General features: G+C 32.3%; 1 protein-coding gene across 1 annotated transcript in view; it reads right to left on the bottom strand.

Annotated features, from left to right (window-relative positions):
* Positions 1 to 7236: 7236 nt before the first annotated feature.
* LOC126748597 (uncharacterized) overlaps positions 7237 to 26239 on the bottom strand; it is a 356494-nt gene continuing 337491 nt past the window's right edge. The window contains exon 8 of the mRNA XM_050457941.1: positions 7237 to 7344. The gene's annotated coding sequence lies outside the window, so the exon portion shown is untranslated. The remainder of the gene's footprint in view (positions 7345 to 26239) is intronic.

The raw sequence follows: 26239 nt of genomic DNA, 5'->3' as shown, positions 1-26239 counted from the left end.
GTAAATGACGCTAAATCATTAAACAATAATAATTGTTTATACGACAAATACCCTCGGTAGTCATGTCCTCCGCATTCATGGCCAACTCGTCGAAAAATGAACTTTGTAACTTTTTGACATAAGAATGAAATAAACTCCTGGACAAAATTATCGCACCACTAATTATTTTGTCAAGAAAATTTAAATAAAAATAAATATCAGTTAAAACAGTTATAATATCTTTTCTCGTATAAAAAGCAGAACTGGACAAAAACTATGTTTATGCTTTATCATGGAACATGCTGCTCGTGAGGAGTGAGAATACATCCGCAGGAAAGTTTTCATAATTTGATACGAGGAATGCTGCGAAGACTTCAAGCGGTCATTGCAGCTAGAGGTGGCAATACACGTTATTAAGAATTCATTATGGGTCTATTGTTTTATTTTTGTATCAAAATTGAAGTTAGTGAAAATCGATGCTTTTCCTTGTATTCAATTTAGTTACTTAAATCTCGTTTTGTTAAATAGAATATAATTGTTTTTGTTAATTAACAATGCTTATTAAAAAAAAATCTCTAAAAATCAAGTGGTGCGATAATTTTGTCCAGGAGTTTATTTTCATAAAGTGTTATACATCATTATAAAGGGAAAAAAAGCTCTTTTTATTTGAGCAAAAAAAAAACAAAATGGCCGCCATAAGGAAAAAAGAAATTGAGGATGGAATCTCAGAACCGAAACGTCGAAAACAAAAACTGAATTCAGGTATACGTTGTCCTAATAATGTTTTTACAAATTTTAAAAATACATTGAAATAAAAAAAAATACAGCCGTTTTTCAAAAATGTTACTTTTTGATTTTTTCCAAATTTTTCAAAATCGGAAAAAGATAAAATCGTTCTGAAAGCGGCACTAAATTGGTAATTTAATGTACCAACCCTACAACTCTCTCAATTTAACCAATTTTCTATCTCTTACAGTTTCCAAGATACCCATACATGTACACCCAATTTGGGCCACACTGTATATTTAAAATAAATGTTCATCTTTATTTTGAGTTTGAATTTATAACTTGAATATTTCCAAAAATATTCCAGTTGGAAGAGATATTTTGTTTTACATGATAAATTTCTGCTTGAGGTTCAGTATTATTCTATTAATCCAACTAAATTTGGCTCTGGTGGATTTTAAGATCAAATTTATAAAATTGTTGATTTTTGAATTTAAGAGTAATAATTTAGGACTAATGTAACGTAATCTTCATAAAATAACTAAAAGGATAAAATCTCAAAATATTAGCATATATCCTACATCTGAAACACTTTTGAAATTGTTCATATATTTTCAATGTACAAAGCAAGATTTTCTTTAGTTGCCAAGGCTCTATTCCTTAATTTTTTAAGTTATTTTCACTTTAGAACATCGGTAATGAAGTAAACATTTGTTTGAAGAACTTACAAACAATCATAAAAATATCGGTCCCACTATATTAAAAAAAAACTAACTGGCATTTTCTAACGGGAAAAGCTTCAATTAACGCCCAAAATAATAAATATTATAAAATTACATCTGGCGACTATTAGAAGTCGGTATATGCGAGGTGTTCGACGAGTTTGAAAATATATTCATATCATAACAACTATAGGTCACTGTCAAGTCCAAAGTGAACAAAATTACAAGCTAAAATATTGTTTCAAATTTTTAATTCAATTTAATTCAGATTTTGTCATTTAAAGGTTGAAAGAGGTAATGCTATTTATGGACTGATAAATAACTGTTACCAGGAATCACAAACCATAGATAAAAGATGAGTAACAAATGCAAAAAGCCTTAGTTTGTATAATATTAGTGTATTTAACTTATTGACAAATCTGGTAAAAGGTGAAAGGTGTAAGAGTAGTAGTGTGGAAGAATATCTAAGCCTTATTGAAAAGTTTCAAGATATTTTAAAACGAAAAATAATTATAACACGAAGTACAAACAACACACGGACTTTATTACTTATTAATGCAAACAAAATAAAATAAGGTGATAGTTAATAATTGACAGGACGAGTACAACCATACGCGTTGCAGGTCAAAACCCAAGTAACCCCCTTCGTCCTCGTCCTCCTAGGCCCATTAGCGTAACCGATACCCATAAATAAAACCCTCTTATTTATGCGCTCTCGATGGTGTTACATCTTGTAAGCACCTGGGAATGGTTCGTCTTGCCAAGAGGTTTGAGTATTGGTGTTGATAACAATATTAATATTATAGAAACAGAGCCAGTTTCTTCTCATCATTTATTTACGGGGTTGATCATGTTAAAGACATGCAATGTGTTAATCAAACTTATTACTTATATATCTGAAGCGTAGTTGATTTTTAACAGTTTTGTTCTATCTACTGGTTTTAGAGACACATTGGGTCTCAGTAGCTTAGTAAATTTACGATGTATTGGTTTATAAGTATGTATGTACCTATAGTTTGGGTATACCGATATGAAAATGAAAGCGCCTATTATAGAAATTTTATGTTACTTTCTCCCATGCAATGAGCGCGTTGCTTGGTCCCGAACTTGGCCGACTTTTCGTCGCGAACAAAATTTTACAAATATCTACGCGCGTAGATGTTGCGAAAACGCATCACTGGGACAATTAATCAAAACTATTATTCTATTTGCATTTAAAAAAAATTTATTGGTGAAAAAAAACAAATACAAATACTCTAGTATTAACTGACTATATTAAAAATAAACAAATATTTCACAAAAAAAAGTGAAGAACAAAACATATTTTACATTTCATAATGTTGCGAAAACGCATCAGTGGGACGATACGATATAATATTTGGTACTACGTTTTATGGCGCCGTGTGATACTCAAGCCGTGTGATACTCAGCAAAGCAAGTAGTATGTAGGTGCGCTTGACACTTTTGGCACATGTATACAGTTTGACTGTGACATATTCGACACCTCCTTCGTGCCTTGTCAGGACTATGGGTCAACACATGGCCTATATTGTCGAAACGTAATTCGTTGATTCCTGTTGCAAGATTTCTAATTACCGTGGTTTTCTCTGTTTTTATAAGACGAAGTGCTATATAGGATTTGAAATCAAGTTGCGATATTGATGTATCATTGAAAATGTTATAAAATTTCCATGCATTGACAGTTAGGCTGTCAATGGCATTGATGAATATAGGCCACCACCACTTTTTTCCCAGTACATTACACCTGTAATTGGCGATGCCATTATCGTGCAAATCCACTCCCCCCATATACTTATATTGAGATATAACATTGAGGAACAGACTTATCAACTCTTTTTTTCCTATCAAATCTTTTCACACGACTAATAGGCTCAACGCCAAAAGTATTACTAGCAACAGTCACCACCGAATTGTCGTTCCAACGAACTATTGAGACGTTTGATAATTTGTCATATGCCGCTGAGTAGGTCCCACGGTCCTTTCCTATCGACTTAGGATCTTCAACTGGACATTTGTTAGTTCTGTTGTCCCTGATGGTACCAGTAGCAAAAAAGCCATTATTAAGAAAGTGTACAAATTATTTAAATGAGGAAAAAAAGTTATTAAAAAATATTTGGTGGTTTATACATCATAACATCGCCACTAAGTCCAAGTGAAGAGTACTTTTTATTGGGGTCCTGTCCTGCATATGGCAAAGAATAAAAAAGATACCCCCCAGATGAACAAAGGCACCAAATTTTAAACCCAAATCGAACGGGCTTGCTCTTCAAAAACATCTTACAAGAGTGCCTACCGAAATAAGGCACCATTTGTTCATCTATAGATAAATTGTGAACAAAAACACCGAATTGCATATTTTTCTTGTTTAGAATATTTAAGAATGGACGCACCTTTGAAAATTTGTCAGTTTTGTCTAGCTTTTCATTGTCAGAAAGATGCAAGTTTCGCTTGATACTTTGAAATCTATTTCTACTCATGCAATTTTTCACTACATCAACACCTTTATCTTCATCATTGGACCAATAAAGTCTAGTTTGTGGAAGCTTATGATACCCCTATAAAAGGAGAATGCCAATAAAACCTAAAAATTCATCTTTCTGCAATAAAAAGCTATGGCGGTTATTATCTCTAGCATATTTTAGCGTAAACTCTAATACTAGGTTCACAACTTCATCGTCGAAAAATAAAAAGAAAATTTCTAATGGAGTCTTTCCACTATATAGATTTTTTAAATGTTCTTTATTTTGAAATTCTACTGAGGTTGGAGAATGTGTGTAGCTGATCGCACCTTTTTCCCATTTTGCTCCTGGGGATTGCTGAGGCACTTTACCCCCAAGTAACTTTCTCCGAATGGAAGCAAGCGTTTCATCGTCGGACGAATCGTCAATCAAATTCTGTTGAAAGTCCGGCGAGTTTGAAGTACCTGGCGAAATTGGCAGATCCTTCTCAGACCTTTTGTCACTGCCCACTGTCTCTGCTTCAGCCTGAAAATCCTTGTCTGAGGGACCCTGTAACTCAAATGTCCCTGCTATATCTTTCGGCTCCCCTACTTCGCATAAATTCGCCTCATCATCAAAGGTCTCTTCGTCGGTAAGGACATCAGGGTCTGGTGGGATATAAACCCCAACGATATACCCTAAAACAATTTTTGACAGGAACAATCGAATGTATAAAACAAATTTAAATTTTGTGGAACATAATAAATAAATATCACTAAGTTTATAACTTACCTTCCTCTTGTTCTAAAACAATCTCCTCCATAGCTTCTACTAATTCTTTTTGAGTAAGAAAGCGCCTATAAGCCATTTTAAACTTGTTTCACGACGACACGAACCGTAAAACACAAATTCTTTCGCTAGACTGCAAATTTAAGCACTTTAATTCCCGACTATTATTCCTTTCTTGACAGGCTCAAACGTGAAAAAGTCACATGTTGTATTATGGTTTATACCAGTGATGCGTTTTCGCAACAGCAGATTTTGTTGCATTTTTTTTATCGCCATTTAAGATAACTGATTCGTAATAATATATGTACTGTAAGGATTTATGTTCATATTTGAAGAAAACAGTGTTTGCTTTAAAAAAAGAAACCCAAAACTATTTTTTTTTAGAATTTAATATACAACGAGAAAAAAAGAAAATTTTTTACTACAATTCGTCTTGCCGTATTTGACATTGATTTGGTAAAAGAACAAACATTTCCAGGTTTTTCCTAAAGTTGCATTGTAGTTCTCCTAAAATAAACTAGATAATTCAAACAGAAAATAATTAGCTGCGACAAAAAAAAAATAAATTGTGTGTTGCGTAAATGCATCACTGGGGCAAAATGGGTTAGCATACTATGTAAGTTACTATAAGCGGTGCTGTTGTTTTCATACGTGTAGATTAATTTATTAAGAGTGACTTTTATTGTATGGCTATCAAATCTGCGGTTATAAAAGATATTCGGACAGAAATTTTCGACGTCGCCAAGAGCCCAATTGAAAAAGAGAAATTAAGCTGGATCACTAGTTATTTCAATTTAAAATTCAATGTACAACCATGACAAAAAATATGGAAAACGATTTTGGGGACTGTAACATGATCTTTAACTTTAACTTATATTTGTATTTAACGTCTATATTTTCTTACCATTATATGTAATTTTTAATTGTGAGTTAACAGTTTTTAAATATTTTATTCGTATTAGTTAAACTAGAAATGTAGAAATTCGACTCGTGATTAGACGTAGATCGCGCGTGTCCCCACATGGACAGTACAGTTTAGCCATTATTTGTCAATCGGGTTGTGTTTATATAATTCAATGATAAATATTTTAGATAACTTATTGACGGCTTGTTTTCACATCTTTAAGATTTATGGTTTGTCATTTTGTTCTCTTTATTAGATTTTATTTTAATTTTAATTTCTTTTATAAGTAAAACACCACACGAATAAAATATAATAATTCTATAATTTTAAATGTACTGTAACATATATTAACGTTTTTCATTACTACTTACAAAATCAAGAAGCAACTTAAATCTTACGTGATAAAAAATAGGTTATCAATAAAAAAATTGAAATTTCTTGTTAGAGGTGAAGCTTAATTAATCTAAATAAAGTTTACTTCTTGTGTAAAGAAAGTTTTAGGTACTATAAGTAATAACAATATACAAAATCTATCAAGTCTAGTATGTATTGTATGTATGTGAATATCTAAATAGTAATATTTAATATGCTGCAATGTAAATATTACCAATCCCATTTTTTAAAGTCTCATAGAACATAAGTATTGAAAAAAAATGGAAAAAAATATGTGTGACGGTTAGAAATTAATAAAGCTTTTTTTGTTACATTTGCTAAATTTAAGAATGTTAGTAAGTATCATATATAAAGACTGTGTATGTAAAATCAATGTATATTAGGAAATTAAATAGGCTGTTGTCAAGAATGTAGGGTTATTTCAATAGAGTTTAAAATGTGTACATATACATAATTAGTATTAGGTAAATAGTTTTATCTCTAAATTTCTTAGTGTAAAGTAAAATATCAAAATACTTAATGAATATTGATGTTAGTAGTCAAATAAATAGTAATAGTATAATTCTATATTGCATGATGTCCATCCAGTTTATTGTCTTTGTTAATAAGTACATTTTATAGAAATTGAGTATAGCAGCAATAAAATAACTTGACGTAAAAATAGTTTCGATATTTTTAACCACAATCCATCAACAAAAAGCTATTTTAAGCTAAAAGTTCTGAGGAAAATGCAGCCTGAAGTTTGTAAAATACTTGTCCCGTTTAAACAAAGGAAAAGTCTTGCAACAACAGAAGTAAGAGGTTTTATATATTCATTTGGTCGATACACATTTCAAGTAGTATATTAGAGCTAATGTTACCATTACTTAATTTGATTCATTTTTGTAACTAATGTAATATATAACACTGACTAAAGATACAGCATTATATTTGTGAATCCTCATTTAAATATACACCAAATCGACAAAAAAGAAGTTTACAAAACAAACGAAATTCTTTCAAAACTAAACTTCCATAATAGTAGGTAGATACGTAGAACGTTTGCTAAAAACAAAGCTATACAGGGTGTCCATTTAATATCGCGGTGCTCGATTGCGGCTAAATCTTGAAACGAAAAAAAACCTTTAATGGGGAAATGTTAATTGAGTTAGAGGAGCTACCCAAGAGACAATTTAGGTTCTAAAAAGGTTATAAATAACTCCTAGAACCTGTTTAAGAAAAATTATTGATTATGCCATTAAGCACAAACAACGTTATTTATTAGCCCGCATAACCTCCTGTAGTAAAAAAGGGCCCAGCCCTAAAGAGGTTGTCGTTGCCAATAGGCCCTGGCCAATTTGAAACCAGATCGCATATCACAGAACCTATATAGCTAATAGAAATAACCTTTATCGAACCCGAAGATGCCTAAAAGTAACCTGTGTAGAACCTGAAAGCTTTTACGCCTACCCGTTTACAACCCTTTAGCAAAGTCCTTTTAGACTTTTAGGTAGTTACATAGTTTGGCCTGTTCGCCTTTTGGCATTTCAGATACATATTGAAGTACTAAAATTTTGCCATTTAGTTTTAAATATGGTATTTCAGAGATACCAAAGTATAAAAATCTGACCTTTTAGTTTTAAATATGATACAGCCAGGGTAAAAATAAGGCAACGCCAAAATAAAAAGCAATGGCGACATTTTCAGTAAGTATGACTTTATTTTAGAAAAAAATATATTATACTGAAATAGATGACCGATTTTCATTGCGCACACCAGTTTCTTGAAAAAGTTGGGTGTAATTTAACTGTAAAACATGCGCGCCTTTGATATCTTACAAATTAAACATTATTCAGTGACAATAAAAAAATAAAAAATTAATATATTTTTATTTCTGAGATGCTTTAGTGATAATATGTACTTAAATGCTCCAGTGTCTTTATATATTATCTAAATTGTTTACATATTACATTATTTTTGCCTGTGTTTGAATAGCTTATAAAAATGGAAGAATTACATTTTTTCTTCAAAATGGACGCCTAGCATACCCTGGTATGCTTTTAAGCTGCTATAATAACTTAAGTAAGTATCAAAAGCTATGTCGTAGGACAAAAGGCTTAAAAAAATGCCAGTGGGTTTTAAAAAAAGCTAAAACAGTGCTAACTAGCATCTTCCAGGACTTATAGGCCACTTTTAATAACCAATTAGCTGGCAAAGCCTGGGCGAATTTCAATAAATGGCTTTTAGGCATTTAGTAGAATCTATTGGCAATATTTATTACTATGCGGGATTTCTTGAGTCTTCTTTATTGCAATTCAGTTTGCGTTTGGTTTTGGTGGTTCCAGTTACTGTGAAAATAAAAGTGTGTTTTTTTATCGTTCAAATTGCATACAGGGCTGTATTTAGGTACATAAAAAAGGTAAGTTCATTTTAGTTCATATAATAAAGATAGGCAAAGCGATTTTGATAAAGATAAATACAGATTGTTGCAAGTTTAGAGGTTATGAGTACCAAATCATTTTTCTCTTAACACACCCATGCAATATTTCAATTCAAAGTATATTAGCACCACAAAAAAATTGAAGAAATATAATGATTATAAGATTGTATGTATTTCCAATAAATTAATACGATGTGAATCCCCAAAATCAACATTGTCAGATGTTATTTGCTGCCAACAATCGACGACAACCAACCTAATGCGAGGCGATCTGGTGTTGCCATGTCTTGTTGCTAAAGGACCGTTTATACTTAATATTAATGCTAACCCTATGGGATCGTTTAAATTTTTGAGTAACGTTGGGATTCATGCTTATTCGTGCTGTTGAGGATAAACGTCACAAATAAGTCGTAAACGTTCACAACACTAGTCATAACAAATTATGATATATTTCTTGCAAGCACTTAGTTAATCCATTATGCCAATATTGACCTCCCGCAATATCCCATAAAATTATTTTGTATGGAGTAGCCAAAAAAGTTCTAGGGTCCTTCGGAAACTTGACCTCTGTATTTTTATTTAAAATTTTTAAAAGATCTTTAATGGCAACGTGTCTAATGTTATATTTCAGTGCCCAATTTTTTAAATCTTGACTAAAATCAAATTTCTTAAAGTCATCAATTTCATCATCTTCATTCCAATCCGATGAACTTGGTTGTTCTGAAGCCAGTTTTTCTGTTAAGCCACTGGTACTGGCATCGTGAATATCTGATTCTAGAGGATCAGGTTCAATGCCAAGACTACCATCAGTTAAATTACGAGAATTATTTTCTTCCGGTGTATCTATTGCAAACTAAATTTTTTTTTACGTTATATTCTATCAAAATTGTCAATATTTTATTTGTTATATTTACCTGACGAGTTGTAATTCGTTGGAAATTTCGCTTCACTTTTCTTTATTTACTAAAATTACCACTTCTTACAATTTTGTGCCAAGACATCCCTGTATTCTAAGAATAAATGACGTAGGATTTAATAGCCGCTACCGTCCGCAAACTGTGTTTTATTGTGACTAGTTGGTTAAACCTTATCCCATAAAGTTATCTTATTATCCATATGACTTTTAGCAAGTCCTTTAGGTGTTAAAAAATGCTATATTTTCCGGAATAGGCCGTATAAAGTGTCAAATAGTTAGGCAATTGATTCAAGCCAATTTGAGTCAAGTCCATATGGTTCTGAATAGGTAATTTTAATGCTAAAATCATTCTATATTGGAATTTTGATTGCCAAATTAATGCTGAAATATAACCTCTGCAAAACCTTATTATCTCAAAACCATTAAGCCCTCGTTTGTGGCTATAACAACGTTATTGTTGACACTTGACTAGAACTAATTAGATTTTTAATTTACCTAAGGTTCCTAGTTCCTATTAGCACAAAATCTAACCTAAATAGCTCCATCAAGCAAGCCAATGACTATTGCAGAACCTTGGTGCGGCTAAAAGGCAACTTTAAAAACCACCTGCTTAAAAATATTTTCTTCCGAAATGGGATGATCTTATTTGACTCTCTCCTGAACCCTGAAACTGTTTTGCTCTAAAATGCGACGTTGCCTAGTTATTAACAATTTAAATAAATTTTAATAAATAAATAAATAAATAAATAAATAAATAAATAAATAAATAAATAAATAAATAAATAAATAATGGCTTTATTTGTACTTTTCAATAGTGTAAATAGACGAAGTCTAGCCAAAGGCTAATCTACTTAACCTATTTAAAAAAAGTAAGCAAAATTATTTTAGATAACAAAAAGAAAAAAATTAATATTTGTAATGGTAACACTAATATTAATATAAAAATAAACAGATATACACCCATTGGTCCATAAAAATCAAAAAATTATAAAATAAGAAATACCTACTGACAATTTAGCTATTCTGTTTTGTTAAAAAATGCAGCTTTAGTTTTTTCTTGAAACCCGCTACTGACATTTCTTTTATAGGATTCGGAACAAGGTCATTGTATGTCAAAGCCGCCGCAATATCCTTTGTTTGTGTTATTGTAATTTGGGTCCTCGCGCGATGCTTCTCATAAGGTTTCTCAGTATTTGTACTAGTCTATTTCCGCGGAATGGTCAAAACAAGGCGTGGGCGTGCAATGGGGGGGGGCTCTTATTAGTTGTTAGAACCGTTGTTAGTAGGTTTTAACGGGTAGTTTTCTCCAAAGGCAACATAACATTGTAAATTGCCACAGCATTATACAGAAAACTACGACGAAAGAAGGCTGTTCGATATCTAGGAATTGACAACTTATTTATAAATCTCAGATTTGCTTCATGTAAATTTTTCCGAAAAGTAAGTTTTTTGCGGAGGTAGGGAGGAGTAGACGCTAGCAGTCTATGCACAAAATCCGCCAATTGCAAAGAGAATAGATTTTCCACGCGCAGCCAACTAAGTTCACATAGCCTTGCAGAGACTCTATCATACTTTCTCAGTCCATAAATAAATCTGCAGCATTGATTTTGCAGCTTTTGCAAACGGTACGCAGTGATTTTGTCTAAACATGGAAAATAAACAATATTGCAGTAATTCATAATAGGTAATACTAAAGACTCACACAGTTTTTTCCTTACCTTAAAATTAAGTATATTTCTGTTTGCATACAATGGCTTTAAAGAATAGTATGACTTTTTAATAACATTAGAAACGTGTAACTTAAAGCGCAATTCATCATCCAAAAGCAATCCAAGATTTTTGCACATTTAACCATTCTTAGCTGATTACCTCCCACAAAAAGCTTTAAACTGTCCAATGCAAATCTTTTTTTATTCTTAGAAGTAAAGCACATAACACAACACTTTGAAGGATTGAGTTAAATTATTTTGAGAGGAAAAGAAGGAAATTCTAGAAAGATCATCGTTTATTTCATTTGATGCCTCCAACTGTTAAAAGAATGATAAATTTGCATATCATCCGCGAACCCCTAAGGCAGTATTTTACAAATTTAAACAAATCAGAAACATACATCAGAAATAAGAGAGGTCCTAAAACAGATCCCTGAGGTACTCCAGATGTTATATATTTGATATTTGAAAAAGTCTGATCTTCCAAGACCACCATTTGCCTTCTGTTGGATAAGTAGGATTTAAAAAACATTTGAGAAACATTATCAAAGCCATAATAAGCCAATTTTGCCAAAAGCAAATGATGATCCAAGGTGTCAAATGCTTTGGAAAAATCAAGCATTATAAGTACTGTGCAGTCACCTTTATCTATTGCAGAAATTATCTCTTGGGTAACGTTTAGTAAGACAGATGTCGTGCTATGTTGTTTTCTAAACCCAGATTGCTTATGCGGAATAATATTATTGGAGGTGAGAAAGTCATAATTTTGCGGCTGTATAAACTTTTCCAAATTTCGCGAAAATTTCACGAATCACTTAAATTTTAATATTTACCGCCGACTATATTTTGACTACTTTTTGAGAAATCAATGAAGATTCCTTGGCTAGGTTCAATTTATCTTCCGAAATTCCAAAATTAAATTTTTTTTATATGGGGTGATCAAAATCGTTACTCAAATAATGATATTTTCAATTCGATTTTACGCTATTTTTTTTTAATGGAACACTCCATATCTAGGAACATTATAAAGCAATCTTTTATCTTCATTTTGATACCAACAAGCTTGCCTTTATCTCTAACCGTTTTCTCAAAATTTGTTCTTAAAGGAAAAATGACACATTTTTTGATTGGCATTACAACGTTTATTTTTACTTAATGATCAGAGCATACTGGAAGCGTAGAGTATAATAAACAAACTAGAACAAAAACAGTTTTAAATGAAGAAATCAAATTGACATTTAAGTCGGGTGTAGAAAATCCAGAAATTAGAGTAAGAGAAATAAGTAAGGACTTGCAAATACAAAAATCGTCCATAGGAAAATGCCATAAGAAAAATAAATATTACTCCGATCGAGTTTAGCTACATCAAAAATTCACTTATAACATTAACAACATTAATTGAAAACATTATAACGAAGTTATATCACAAAAATGGCTCAAAATATCTACCGTTTTGCTCCAAACACAAATCAACTTTACGTGCGAAAGATCTTCTGCACGAATCATAGCAGGCGTAATACGTCTAAAAGGCTCTTGTATGCGCTCCACCATCTCTTCCCTAGTTGTGAGTGCACTATGATAAACTTCGGATTTAACATTTCCCCAAAAGAAGAAATCCAGAGGCGTTAAATTCGGTGACCTAGGAGGCCAGTGGGCCTATCCAGTATAAAGTTTAATAAATATGTATAAAAATGTTAATTTTAATAACTATAACCTAGCCTTGCAATCCATCTATTACCAAATTGGTGTGTGATATTCCCTGATATTTGCACTGAAGTGAGCTGGTGCACCATCCAACTGTAGCCACATCTGATGCCTTACAAAGTCGGGAAGGTCTTGGATCAAGCGTGGAAGATCCTCTATTAAGAAATAGAAAAACTTCTCCTGTTACACGATTTTCAAAAAAGTATGGACCAATAACAACATCATGTACTATTCCACCCCAAACATTGATACTCCATCTCTGTTGAAAATTATTGGCAAAAATTCGATGGGGATTTTCTGTATCGTAAAAGTGAAAGTTATGTCGGTTCACAAAACCGTTTCTGTGGAACGCACATTCATCAGTGAAAAACACAAAATTAAAATTTCCCGTTCTCTGCTGCATGACTTTGTTCCCAGTAACAAAAAGTTATTCATTTTTCAAAATAATTTTTGGCAAGTTCTTGATGTAACTGAGCATGATAGGGATGATATTTTTTCTTAAGACATTTTCCCACGGACGATATGCTGATTGCCAATTGGGTTTCTTCATTTAAAACTATTTTCGTTCTAGTTTGCTTCTTGTATTCTACGCTTTCAGTATGCTTGAATCGTTCTTTTAATTTCTTTAAAACTCTATCCTCCTCTTATTAGTAAATTTTTCCACTTGAAGCCAAAAAACAGTTCCCAATGTACTCACCAATAACGTAAATCATATTTACAAATTCTCAGTGAGACTAATTCATTTTGACACAACATTTACTTAACATGAATGGTAAGTAAACATAATAATTAACATACGTCACACAACAAAGAATAAATTAATCATAGCCGACTTTTTAAAATATCTATTAATTGTATTCCGTCGTAGTGTCGTATGAAAAAATATGTCATTCTTCCGTTAAGAACAAATTTTGAGAAAACGGTTAGAGATAGAGCCAGACTTGTTGTTATCAAATTGAAGATAAAAGATTGCTATATCAAAACGCGTTGCTAGATACAACGTGTTCCATGAAAAAAATAGCGCAAAATCAAATTGAAAATATCATTATTTGAGTAACCATTTTGATCACCCCGTATCAAAAAAAATTAATTTTGTAATTTCGAAAGATACAATAAATTTAGCTAAGGAAGCTACATAGATTTTTCAAAAAGAAAATAAGCTTCAGTGGTAAATGTTAAGATTTAACTGATACATTGATTTTCGTGAAAATTTCTTTAAATGATTAATAATTAGGCAATGTCGCATTTTAGGGCCAAACACTTTTAGGGTTGGGTTGGGTTGGTTTTTTTTCCATTTAAAAAAAAGTTCAAATTATATACCACACTTTTGTGGGAAAGCCTGCATCAATTAAAATAATTTTAAAAAGTAGCCCCTCTAACATTTACTTTAACTGATTTTATCCGTTTCAAGATTTAGCTGAAATCGAGCACCGCTATATTAAATGGACAACCTATATAAAATTGACGAAAAACAAAGAAAAACACAAAGTTACGGTCTCACAACATGTAATTAAACGGGCTACATGTGCTTCGCTCTAGTTAGAGCATCATCAGGCCTAAAATAAAAATACCACTTAAACAAAACTAAAAACTTACATAAAACAATAAAAAACCTTTAGAAGCCATCCGCACACTTCACAGTACATAAATAAACAATAATTTTAAGGTTATAATTGTACAAAGCAAAAAATAAAAAATTAAAAAGTGGAACGCAACAACATAGACTCAACGAGAATCAAACCCGGTACAACAAGGTTATAATTATAAGTGTAAAACCTATCGGCTATACGGACCTAATGCTAAAACAACAAGTTAGCCAACGTAAATTGAAGAATATGACTACAAGGAAGATGTTAAACGATACTTAGCTAAATTAAATTGTTAAAAATTAAATTAGGTTCAAAAGTAAACACGTCATTTACACACACGAGAACAGGACTCTTTTTAGCTTTTTTAATTTCCATTTTCTCCAGAAGGTCAAGCTTCTTACCTTTAGGGCATTCATGAAGCATTTCAGCTCCCACCCCCGGAGAAAAATTATGAGTAGAGGCCAGCAAATGATTCGCAAACGCTGATTTGGTATCACTGACATTGGTATTTTTAAAATTTTCAAAAAGCGCTACGTGTTCTTTAATGCGTGTAGAGATTTTTCTTCCAGACTGGCCAATGTATACTGCGTTGTAATCGTCACATTTTAAAGAGTAAACTCCCGATTTAGAAAGGATGCCTGCCTTGTCCACTCTACTGACCAATTGGTTCTTTAAATTATTGACTGTCTTAAACGCGATTTTTACATTTAGGGATTTAAAGAATCTTACTAAATTTACGGAGATAGAACCAAAAAAGGTCAAGGGTCTAAAGGAACTTATTGAGTCGTTATTATGAACAATATTGTAGGTCAATTTATATTTATTTAAAAATTTGTAATACATTTTGTCTATTAAATGAAGGGGAAATCCGTTGTTAAGAGCAATATGTTTTATAATATTCAATTCTTTAGCGAAAGCTTCTTTTGACCAGGGGATATTAAACAATCTATAGAAAAATGAATTGAAGGAGGAAATTTAAAGTCGAAATTATACCCATTTGTAGTTACGTTATCCAGGGGAGAAAAAACGTATGGCGTAGATATTTTTGCCAATCAATATTAGGTTAGAAACTTTACCATCGCCTTCAGAGATTAATAGTCTGCTATGTTTTTTTATACGTTCAGAAATTAACAAATGATTTATTTTAGCAGCATATTATTATATTTTTATATTCGTGTATATACTTTCATTCCCAAAAAATTAAAAAAAAATCTTGTAGTATTTATTATATTATTAACAAACTTAACAATTAACAAATATTATTATAATTAATCATAAATAATGGGAAATAAACAAAAAGTCCGAAACGGAATTGCACTTCAAATTGAGAATGTGATAGAGCGAGCCGCAGATGCAACAAAATTGAGCACAACAACGATCGCAAATATAAAGCAGAGTGGGATAAAATCAGATCAGGATTACGCTGCTTATATATTTTCCAAGCAAAAGACCGCAAAAACCAAATCTACAACATATTTGAAAAGTAGAATTCGGTATGAGCAGTAGACGTAACAAAACCGAGCTTACAAAAATTGTGAATAATGGTATAAAATTATTTTAACTCACTGGGAAAAATTTAAATACTGACAATTTAATTTACTTGTTCATGAAAAAAAATGCTGCTTGAAGGAATATGTTAACACATTAAAATGAAAATACCATTCCAGAAAATAAAACATACAAACTCAAAAAAAACACGCCATATTGCATTACCAAGTTAATGAAATTGCAACGATATGATTGAATACTTAAACGACGATCATAAAATAAAATTTGCTAGAACAAAAGAAGCTTAATCAATCTCGTCAGTATTGTCAGAATCAGAACTGAAATCAGATATTGTCTTCGGCATCGTCGTCTTCGTCAGTCGTAATCACAAGTGGCAGAATATCATAGGCATCACACACTTGTATTGCCTCCCAAGCCTTTTCAATTACCATATTTTTGCCAATGATCTATAGAAATTTCGTTTATTACCCTTTCCCATGTAGTCAGAACTTCTGAAGGTGACCACTTAAAATTGGAAATATATTGATCATATTTTCGTTTACATTCCGACCATACCATTTCAATTGCATTAAACTGGCAATGATATGGTGGCAGTCGCAAAATTTTGTATCCGAAAGGTTTAACATATTCATCAAGGAAGTACTTTTTTTCACTAGGGCAGTTTCTGCGTGCAATACTTCATATTTTATCTTTCATGGCTTTTTCTGGAAAGCCAATATTCTTTTTCTTCAACCATTCGGTCAGTCTCTGCTTCGTCCAAGATTTTCTCGGGATTTCTTCTAATAAACCAGAAGGGTAACTTGCATTGTCCATGATTATGAAAGACTTTGGGGGAAGATTTGAAACCAGCTGAGTTTTAAACCAGTTTTCGAAGTTTTTCCTGTTCATATTGTCATGATAATCTCCCGTCTTTAATCCACTCTTGAATATTAAATTTGCACCCTTGATGAAGCCATCTTTGGTTCCGGCGTGGACTACGATATAACGATGACCTTAAAAATAAAAGATAATTCAATTCTCTTCTTTTAGAAATCATTCTTCCAGAACATAAATTTAATATAATTAATAAGTAATGTTCCATGCACATACTAGTAGTTAAATTCCCTCATATTGTCTTAGAGAGAAATTATATGAAACTATGAAACAGACGAAATTATAAAGTTAGAGGGCCCTTACAAGGGCAATAGTTTTTATTCAAAAAAAAAAATCTTAAAAGATAACCAGATAATTTTTACCTTCACTGTTTTTCCTTGAATCCGTGTGCTTGGTGTCATCTTGCCAGCTACTACGAAATGATCCCTTGCTAAAAAGCCACCTCTCGTCAATAAAAACTGAAGTAAAACCTTCCGAACTTACATTTCTATTTTTGATATACTCCCTTAAAAAAATGATTCTTTTATGAACAATATTTGGCAAGTCCATCAAATATTTTCTGTTATTTGATTTTTTCCACTTGAAGCCTATACTATTGATCCATTTTCTTAAGGAGTCAATGGAAAACTCAAAATATTCAATTTCTTCCCTGAACTTTTCTCTTATTGTTGCCAATATTACATATTCTTTTCTGGCGTACATAGTATAATTGAAACAATAAACACAATAAATTGTGTCTCGAATTCTATGTTTCAAATATGTTGTAATTTTGGTTTTTGCTGTCTTTTGCTTGGAAGATATACGGGCTGCGTAATCCTGATCTGATTTTATCCCATTCTTCTTTATATTTGCGATCGTTGTTGTGCTCAATTTTGTTGCAGCTCGCTGTATCACATTCTCAATTTGAAGTGCAATTCCATTTCGGACTTGTTCCTTGTTCAGTTGAAAAAAAGCCAATATATTTAAAATCATCAGCTGCGATTGTTCATTACCTATTATATCTTTTTTTAGGCATTATCTAATACTTTTCGAAATAACTTTCAAGAACAAGTTGACAAACCAATATTTTTGATTGACAGTGACGGATATTTCACATAACCTAGTATATAAAAGATGAATAATCATCAGACACCATTTTTTTTCAAAAGTTTGTTGTCGCCGCTGTTTGGAATATGCTAAACAAAGATAAACAAAAATGACGTCATTACAAATGGGTATAATTTCGACTTTATATGAGTAGGGAGAATTTGAAAAGTACTGAATTACATTTTCGGTAGTAGTGGGCTTACGATATATTTCAAAAATAAGTTTATTGTTGCAAAAGCATGGTATTGTTTAAGCTAATAATAAACTTTTTAAATTCTAGATGTGGCTCGAACAGCTTAAACAATAACATCAATAAAAAGCACCTAATAAATAAAATAAAGAGTAACGATTTGATATTGTCAAAAGCAGACAAGGGTAATTGCTTATATTCAAAAGATATTGGATTTTCTGGACTCGGAGGATTTCATTACAGTTAATAGAGACTCCACTAATTCATATTTTACGAAAGTTAAGCAAACATTGGACAGATGTAGCTTAACTCTCGATTTCTTTAACACTAAAAAACAAAAACTGTATCCTATGAATCCTAGAAATCCGATCCTTTATGGTCTCCCCAAAATCCATGACCAATTTTCCCATAAGACCAGTGGTTTCCTTTGTTAAATCCTCCCCATGCTATAATCTTTCCTCTTGGTTGAATAATGTTCTCAGGGAGGTGACCAACTTTAAAAGTATTTATTCGACTAAGAATTCTGTTGATCTAACCAACAGTTTGAAAAATCTTATTATCCGTCATGGATCTAAACTTATTTCCTTAGATGTAAAAAATCTTTTTCCCAGCATCCCTCTCAAAGATTGTTTAAAGTTAGTGAGAACTCTCCTATTAAAAACATCTCTTAATTGTATAGTCATTAAGCGTCTTTTAGACTTACTCGATATAGTAATGAACCAAAATTTTTTCCAGTTTGACAATAACATTTTCAGGCAGGTCTCAGGTTTGGCTATGGGTTGTTGTCTTTCCCCTCTGCTAAGCGAAATTTTCATGAGTCATCTAAAAAGAGAAATAGTTGAGGGTAGGTCTAGAGATTGCCTCACGATATATAAGAGGTATGTGGATAACATTTTTATAATCTGGAATGGCAGGGAGGAAGACCTACCAAATTACCCTTCTTAGTTTCGTAAATTCCTTACACCCTAACATTTCAATCACAATCGAAGAAGAAAAAGATGGTTGTTTGTCTTTTCTTGACCTTCTAGTTAAGAGATGCAACAATAAACTTATTTTTGAAATATATCGTAAGCCCACTACTACCGATAATGTAATTCAGTACTCTTCAAATTCTCTCTACTCGTATAAATTTGCCTCCTTTAATTCATTTTTCTATAGATTGCTTAATATCCCCTTGTCAAAAGAAGCTTTCGCTAAAGAATCGAATATTATAAAACATATTGCTCTCAACAACGGATTTCCCCTTCATTTTTTACTAGACAAAATTTATTACAAATTTTTAAATAAATATAAATTGACCTACAATATTGTTCATAATAACGACTCAATAAGTTCCTTTAGATCCTTGACCTTTTTTGGTTCTATCTCCGTAAATTTAGTAAGATTCTTTAAATCCCTAAATGTAAAAATCGCGTTTAGACAGTCAATAATTTAAAAAACCAATTGGTCAGTAGAGTGGACAAGGCAGGCATCCTTTCTAAATCGGGAGTTTACTCTTTAAAATGTGACGATTGCAACGCAGTATACATTGGCCAGTCTGGAAGAAAAATCTCTACACGCATTAAAGAACACGTAGCGCTTTTTAAAAATTTTAAAAATACCAATGTCAGTGATACCAAATCAGCGTTTGCGAATCATTTGCTGGCCTCTACTCATAATTTTTCTCCGGGGGTGGGAGCTGAAATGCTTCATGAATGCCCTAAAGGTAAGAAGCTTGACCTTCTGGAGAAAATGGAAATTATAAAAGCTAAAAAGAGTCCTGTTCTCGTGTGTATGAATGACGTGTTTACTTTTGAACCTAATTTAATTTTTAACAATTTAATTTAGCTCTTAGTTATTTTTATTAAGTATCGTTTAACATTTTCCTTGTAGTCAATTTCTTCAATTTACATTGGCTAACGTGTTAAGTTCTTTCAGCATTAGGTCCGTATAGCCGATAGGTTTTACACTTATACTTATAACCTTGTTGTACCGGGTTCGATTCTCGTTGAGTCTATGTTGTTGCGTTCCACTTTTTAATTTTTTATTTTTTGCTTTGTACAATTATAACCTTAAAATTATTGTTTATTTATGTACTGTGAAGTGTGTGGATGGCTTCTAAAGGTTTTTTATTGTTTTATGTAAGTTTTTAGTTTTGTTTAAGTGGTATTTTTATTTTAGGCCTGATGATGCTCTAACTAGAGCGGAACACGTGTAGCCCGTTTAATTACATGTTGTGAGACCGTGACTTTGTGTTTTTCTTTGTTTTTCGTCAATTTTGTATGTTGGTCTCTTAGAGAATAATGGATGAAATGGTTTTAAAGATGCTGATTTCAGGTAGGTATATGTCTTGAAAAATTAATTATTAGACCTTTGTATCAATACCTAGGATGGGCTTACCAGATTATGTGGAGCTGACGTCAAATGTTGTCGTCAATCTTGACGCCATTGGGCCACGTTTAATGTAAAAATATTTAATAGAAAAGTATTTTAGTCGACCAATAGACTAAGTAGCTTTATTTGCATTATTGCATAAGTATTTACATGAAAATATTAAAACAACACAAGAAGGTCACTTTTTAAAACTTTAGTTTGCTTAAAACTAATGTATAAACGTGTCTTAGGCCAAACGCGATTTTGTATTCTTGAGTTTCGAAAGATTTTAAATTTTTTATTTCTTTAATGTACTATGAGAGTAATATGCCATTATTTATAATCCTGAATTAATGTTAAATAAATTAATAATTCCAAGCAACTGAACGTACTCAAAGTTATTGGCAATATTTTTTCAATGGTAAATATATTATCATTCTCTCAAGGCTTCCTTAGTGGCTTTGTCAAAATTCTTAGAAACGTGATTGGACATTTTTTGAGTATAAAAAAATATGCCAATATCATAGTGCGAAATATTTAAGGACCCTTATTTGGATAAGCAATATGTTAATTAGAAATATGTGCTAGAATTAATAGCTAAATCTAATTAAACTAGCTGCTCTAAATAAAAATGAGGAATTTCCTTATGCTGTTTTTAAGAGTAAGGAAATGCAAGTAGCTATTCTACTAAGTAAGTAAGTAAACTTTATGTCGAAGCAGAAATAATTTTCAGAAAACTGGCGATAGGAGTACGCAAATTAGTGTGTTCCATCAAAGTTCCATCCTGATAAACTTTAGTTGGTGCAGGAATTAAATGAAGAAAATTACGATAGACTAATGCAATCTATTTATTTCTTTATTTACGAGAGTTGCCAAATTACAAATTTGGAGCAAACACAGACAAAGTAACTACCTATATTCATAATATTAAAAAGTACTTAAAACATAAGCTTTAAAATTAAAAAATTATTTTTATCACATGCTTATAGTATAATCACAATACATTATATTTACCAAAACTGAATATTAACTAAATGAATATTTCTCAAGGAACACTGCTAATCAAACTCACATATGACTTGTAAGGCATCCTGAAGAGGTCAATATCTATAGGAAGAGAATTGCTAATTTGGAGGAGTGTGCCTATGGGGCTGATTAAACGTTTGAACATATCTCGTTTGCTTTGTTAGACCAGTGAGTCCTGTGAGTGATTATGCACTATAGAGTGTGTAGCATTCTATTTAAATTAATTATATTAAAATTAAGTCAATACTCCATTCATTTTTTAAATAAATCATAATATCTTGTTTTTAATTATCAAGTAAATAAACTAACAATTTCTAATGAAATATAACTAAAATAAATGTTATTGCTCATCTCAAATTAATAAGTGGAGATTAGGAAATCCGTTAGGAAACAAGTTAGAAAACTTGAGGAAATACCCTAATGTTTCTGCTCCTTAATTGTCTTTCACTTGTAAAAGTCAATATCAATTTTCACTTTTGGCATTTCCGTTGACTTGGTTCCCGTGTGTTGGTAGGAGTACACGTAAAAGTTTGTGGCCCAACCAAAGAAGATGCAAGTTATCTAAAATATTGGTTAAATTCGCTTTAATGGAACCTCTTTCACCTCATCTGGAGCCTGGTTTCTCCACAAGGAGAACCTAACCTACACCTGAGCCTCCATCTCTCACAATCGAGACTTCAAGCAGCCAGTTATCTCGGTGAGGCTTCATGTAGCTGGACACCAGGTGAATTGAGACCAGTTTTCTTTTATTTTTTTTATTTATTAATTAAATCTGTCTCTTTAATAATTTTTTATTCATTAATTAATTCTGTTTAATTGAGAGTGACTAGTGGGATATGGACACATGGCCGAAGCCCATATAACCTTGGGTTATATGTTATGTATGGGTTATATAAAACATTTAACGCGAGTTAAATGATTGCTCCGGGCATTTGCTTTTTAAAAAACAAATTTATTCGAGAACGGTTACAATTAACCTAGCTTAACTCAAGTCTTAAATCTAACTTAACTTTGAATGAAATGAACTGAATTAAACCGAATTGAGCCTAGTTACAATAAAATCTATGGCATTTATAATAACATATTTGCTGACAAAGGCTTCTTATACAATTAATATGCAGGATCGGCATAACGTAGCGGGTTAGGACCCGTAACTCCTCCCTCCTCATGAGATGAGCTTAGAGGGCGAATCATATTGCAATATGCTGTAGGGTGTCTTCTTCTATGGTGGCGTTAGTAATAGTTTTCTTCTTAAAATTCTTCACCTTCTTCAGTAATAAGTAGACGACGGTAGCTATGATTAGTAAGTAGAGGATAATGGTCCATAGGCTGACTGTTGTAACTCGGACAGGTCCAGGTTTTGTTAAATTTTTTGTCCTGTTAATCATGGTTTGTATGTTTCTTAATGTTATGTCGAAGTTGAGATTGTCGAGTTCAAAGGATAGCAAATTCATGGTGGGATGGCTTATTTTTGCGTCGACTGGAAGGTTTGGCAGCTCTATGTAGTGCAATGAGTTTTTGTTAATGGTAACTTCTAATTTGGAAGTCCTGGATGTGTATAGTACCGGTGGAGTTGAGTTCTAGGAGAAAGGTGCCTTGTATTAAAATATTGTCCTTCCACAATACTTTCCACGAGTTTGGTTAAGATATGTTGATGATATGTTTGCCGTGTTCGACAAAAGCGAATGCAATATTCATAATTTTGTAAAACAACTCAATAACTCAATAGGTAACTAAAAATACTTTAGTCATCCTCCACTGAATTTATTTATTAATCCGATATGTCTCCGACATATAACATGTCTATTATCAGGAATACTATATAAGAACCAAGAAAACTTTATATATATATTCAAATTGTTAAATTACAAAAGGTATTAAAATTACTTACACAAATTAAGGAGTTCCGTCAATATATCTTATAGACAGTGCCTCAGACAAGGTTAAAAGGTAAAAACGACTAAAAATGAATAAAAATGGCATCTACAATAATGATAAAAGGCTTAATTAATCAACAGATAATTGGACGTTAAAGACTTACATTAAGATACGTGAGAATGGGACCAAACCTAGATCTACAAAAACCCTAAAATCACATCGTCGATCATCTACGTAAGCCTGGACTTCGACCCCCCACAGTCGAATTATGGCTGAAAGGTCGTCAATGAGTAGCGATTTAGGAGGGGAGATAGTCCCCTCCCTGTGGGAATTTCGTGCGACTCTGAAACGCATACGTTTGCTCTGTAAGGTGGTCGTTAATCTTCTGTCACTTAGCATGACTTTAATCCAGTTGCAGATGAGAGGGCTGACTCCTCTGGCTGCTGTCGATTCATAGAGTGACCGTGGCAGAGCATTATTAAAGGCCTCTTCTATGTCTAATAAGGCCGCCACTGCCGCTTCTTTTGGTTTCAGCGAGTTGCTGATGCTCATTACAAGATTGTTGAGAACTTAGTCTGTTGATTTACCTGCCTGGTACGCTTATTGGTGGACATTGAACGGGCGTTTCTTCAGCGCCACATCTCTGATGGGTCTATTAATTGGGGTGCGAGTTGATATAGTAAAAGGGTGCTGCTTCTTGAGAAAAGGACTATTCAAATAATAGGTGGCTTTTATTTCAGTCTTAAAAATGTTAACCGTGTATCATTTATGCAGTACTTTTCTTTAATGTCCTTCCCCCCTCTTTATTTTTTGAACGGATCAATTCAGAAACTTAAGAATGATGAATGAATAATAACTTGATGAATGAATACTATACTTTAAAGCAAAATTGACAGATGAAAATTTCAAGATGGCTGCTGGGCGTTATCTTGAAAAAAAATTAAATGGAAAGGGTGGTCTTGTGGCACGTCATTTTGAAGCTCCTGACGAGTACTTTATAACCCTAGAATATAAATTCAAAATCTTGACCTACTATGATTATTGATGGTACATTTAATAATTACCTGAATACCAAAACATTGGCATGCATGCCTCTACAAATAATTGTTATTCTCTGCCGTATCGACAGCGACAGCGATAATTTCAATAACAGTTTGTTTTGGTTTTTTTTAATTGACAGTGACAAAAATATCAGTACAAAAACAAACATCATTGTGCTGTTAAAATATTTTCATTTAGTTTTCGGTTCTAGTGGTAGTAGTTGGAAATGGTCAATTCTCGTCCATTGGAAGGAAAAATCGAAGCGAGTTTGATTTACGGTGTGACGCATAACTTTCACAAAACCGAAATGATTTTCAACGATCGTTTCCCGAATCGTCCTATTTGTAGAAAATATTTACGGGAACTAGTATCTAAATTTACAACTACTGGTAGTATAAACAACAAAAAGCCTCCAGGACGTCCGTCTATTTCAGAAGAAAAGCAAGTTCAAATAATTGGTGAGATGATAGTTAATTCCCAACAATCAACGTCCTCCGTCGCGAATAAACATGAGGTTGGTCCTTCTACTGTATGGAGACTTTTGAAAAGGAATAAGTATCATCCAAATGGTACACAGAATATTGCGAAACTATGACGAAAACCATTAAACGGCATCCTACCTATATCCATAATATTTTTAGTGACGAATGTACATTTTTTCTCAATGGTAATGATCATAGACCAAATTGTGGTTATTGGAGTGAAACTCATACTCAATATCCAGAAAAAATAAACGTTTGGGCAGGGATATTGAGAAACCATATTGTGGGACCTCTGTTCACCAAACAAAATTTAATACGGGAACTATATTTGAATATGCTGGAAAATACTATTAACCCTCTCATCAGCGAAATTGTCGAAAGGAATCCATATAAATTTGATATGGATATTGTATTGCAGCAAGATGGACCTCCACCACACTGCTTCAGACAAGTTCGAAACTATTTAGATAACAATTTCCCCGGTCGTTGAATTGGCTGTCGAGGACCTGTGGAATGGCCAGCTCGCTCACCAGATTTGACACCTCTAGACCTAAGCAAAAGGTGTACAAAACTAAATCAGCTTAAGTATTGGATTTACGACAGAAAATAACGAATATTTGTTGAAATTTCGGTGTGAAATTTCGGAGCAACTGTTCTTGTGTCAAGAAATTCAAGGGAACCATTTCCAGCATCTTCTCAATTGTACTCAATGTATTTATTCGATATATCAAGTTAAATGTTAATGTATTCAGCTAATTATTAAATGTACCACCATTTTGTAGTAGGTAGAGATATTGAATTTATATTCTAAAGTTCTCTCGTCAGGAGCTTCAAAATGACACCATCCTTGATGACATCCACAAGACCATCCTTTTCATTTAATTTTTTTCTAAGATGGCGCCCAGCAGCCATGTTGCCATTTTCATCTGTCAATTTTACTTTAAAACATAAACATTAGTTATTCAGTAGTCATTCATCAATTGCATTACCTCAAGTTTCAATATTTTGAATTGAACCGTTCAAAAAATAAAGAGGGACATTAAAGAAAAGCATCGTATATTATATTATGCAAGTGCACATGTTTGTCTTCAGATATGGATCTGTTATTTAATATGACAGATCATAGCTTTAATACTAAAAGAAAATACTTCCTTATGCTACCGAATATAGAAAAAAAAATTTTGTATACATTGCCTGTAAATGTTTTAATAATTTAATTGAAGAACTAAAGTCCTCTAGTACTCTTGTGACCATGTTTAAAAAAAGACTTAAGCTATGTCAACTTGAAAGGAACTTATACAACTTTCGAACTTCGGGAGAAGACTAAAAGTGAGACCAAATTAAAACAGGTTAACATTAATTTAACGTTTATTTTATCTCATAAAGCATGACCAGAAATTTCACCTAGGGATACCTATAAAATTTAGCATAAAATAATCTATTATTAAACATTATAACAACATATCACATTGAATAAGTCTAATCCAAAAAGT

The sequence above is a fragment of the Anthonomus grandis genome, chromosome 22, assembly GCF_022605725.1.
Source record: "Anthonomus grandis grandis chromosome 22, icAntGran1.3, whole genome shotgun sequence".
NCBI classification, from domain to species: Eukaryota; Metazoa; Arthropoda; class Insecta; order Coleoptera; family Curculionidae; genus Anthonomus; species Anthonomus grandis.
Note: the sequence above shows the minus strand (reverse complement) of the source record. Positions and strands in the feature narration are given on the sequence as shown.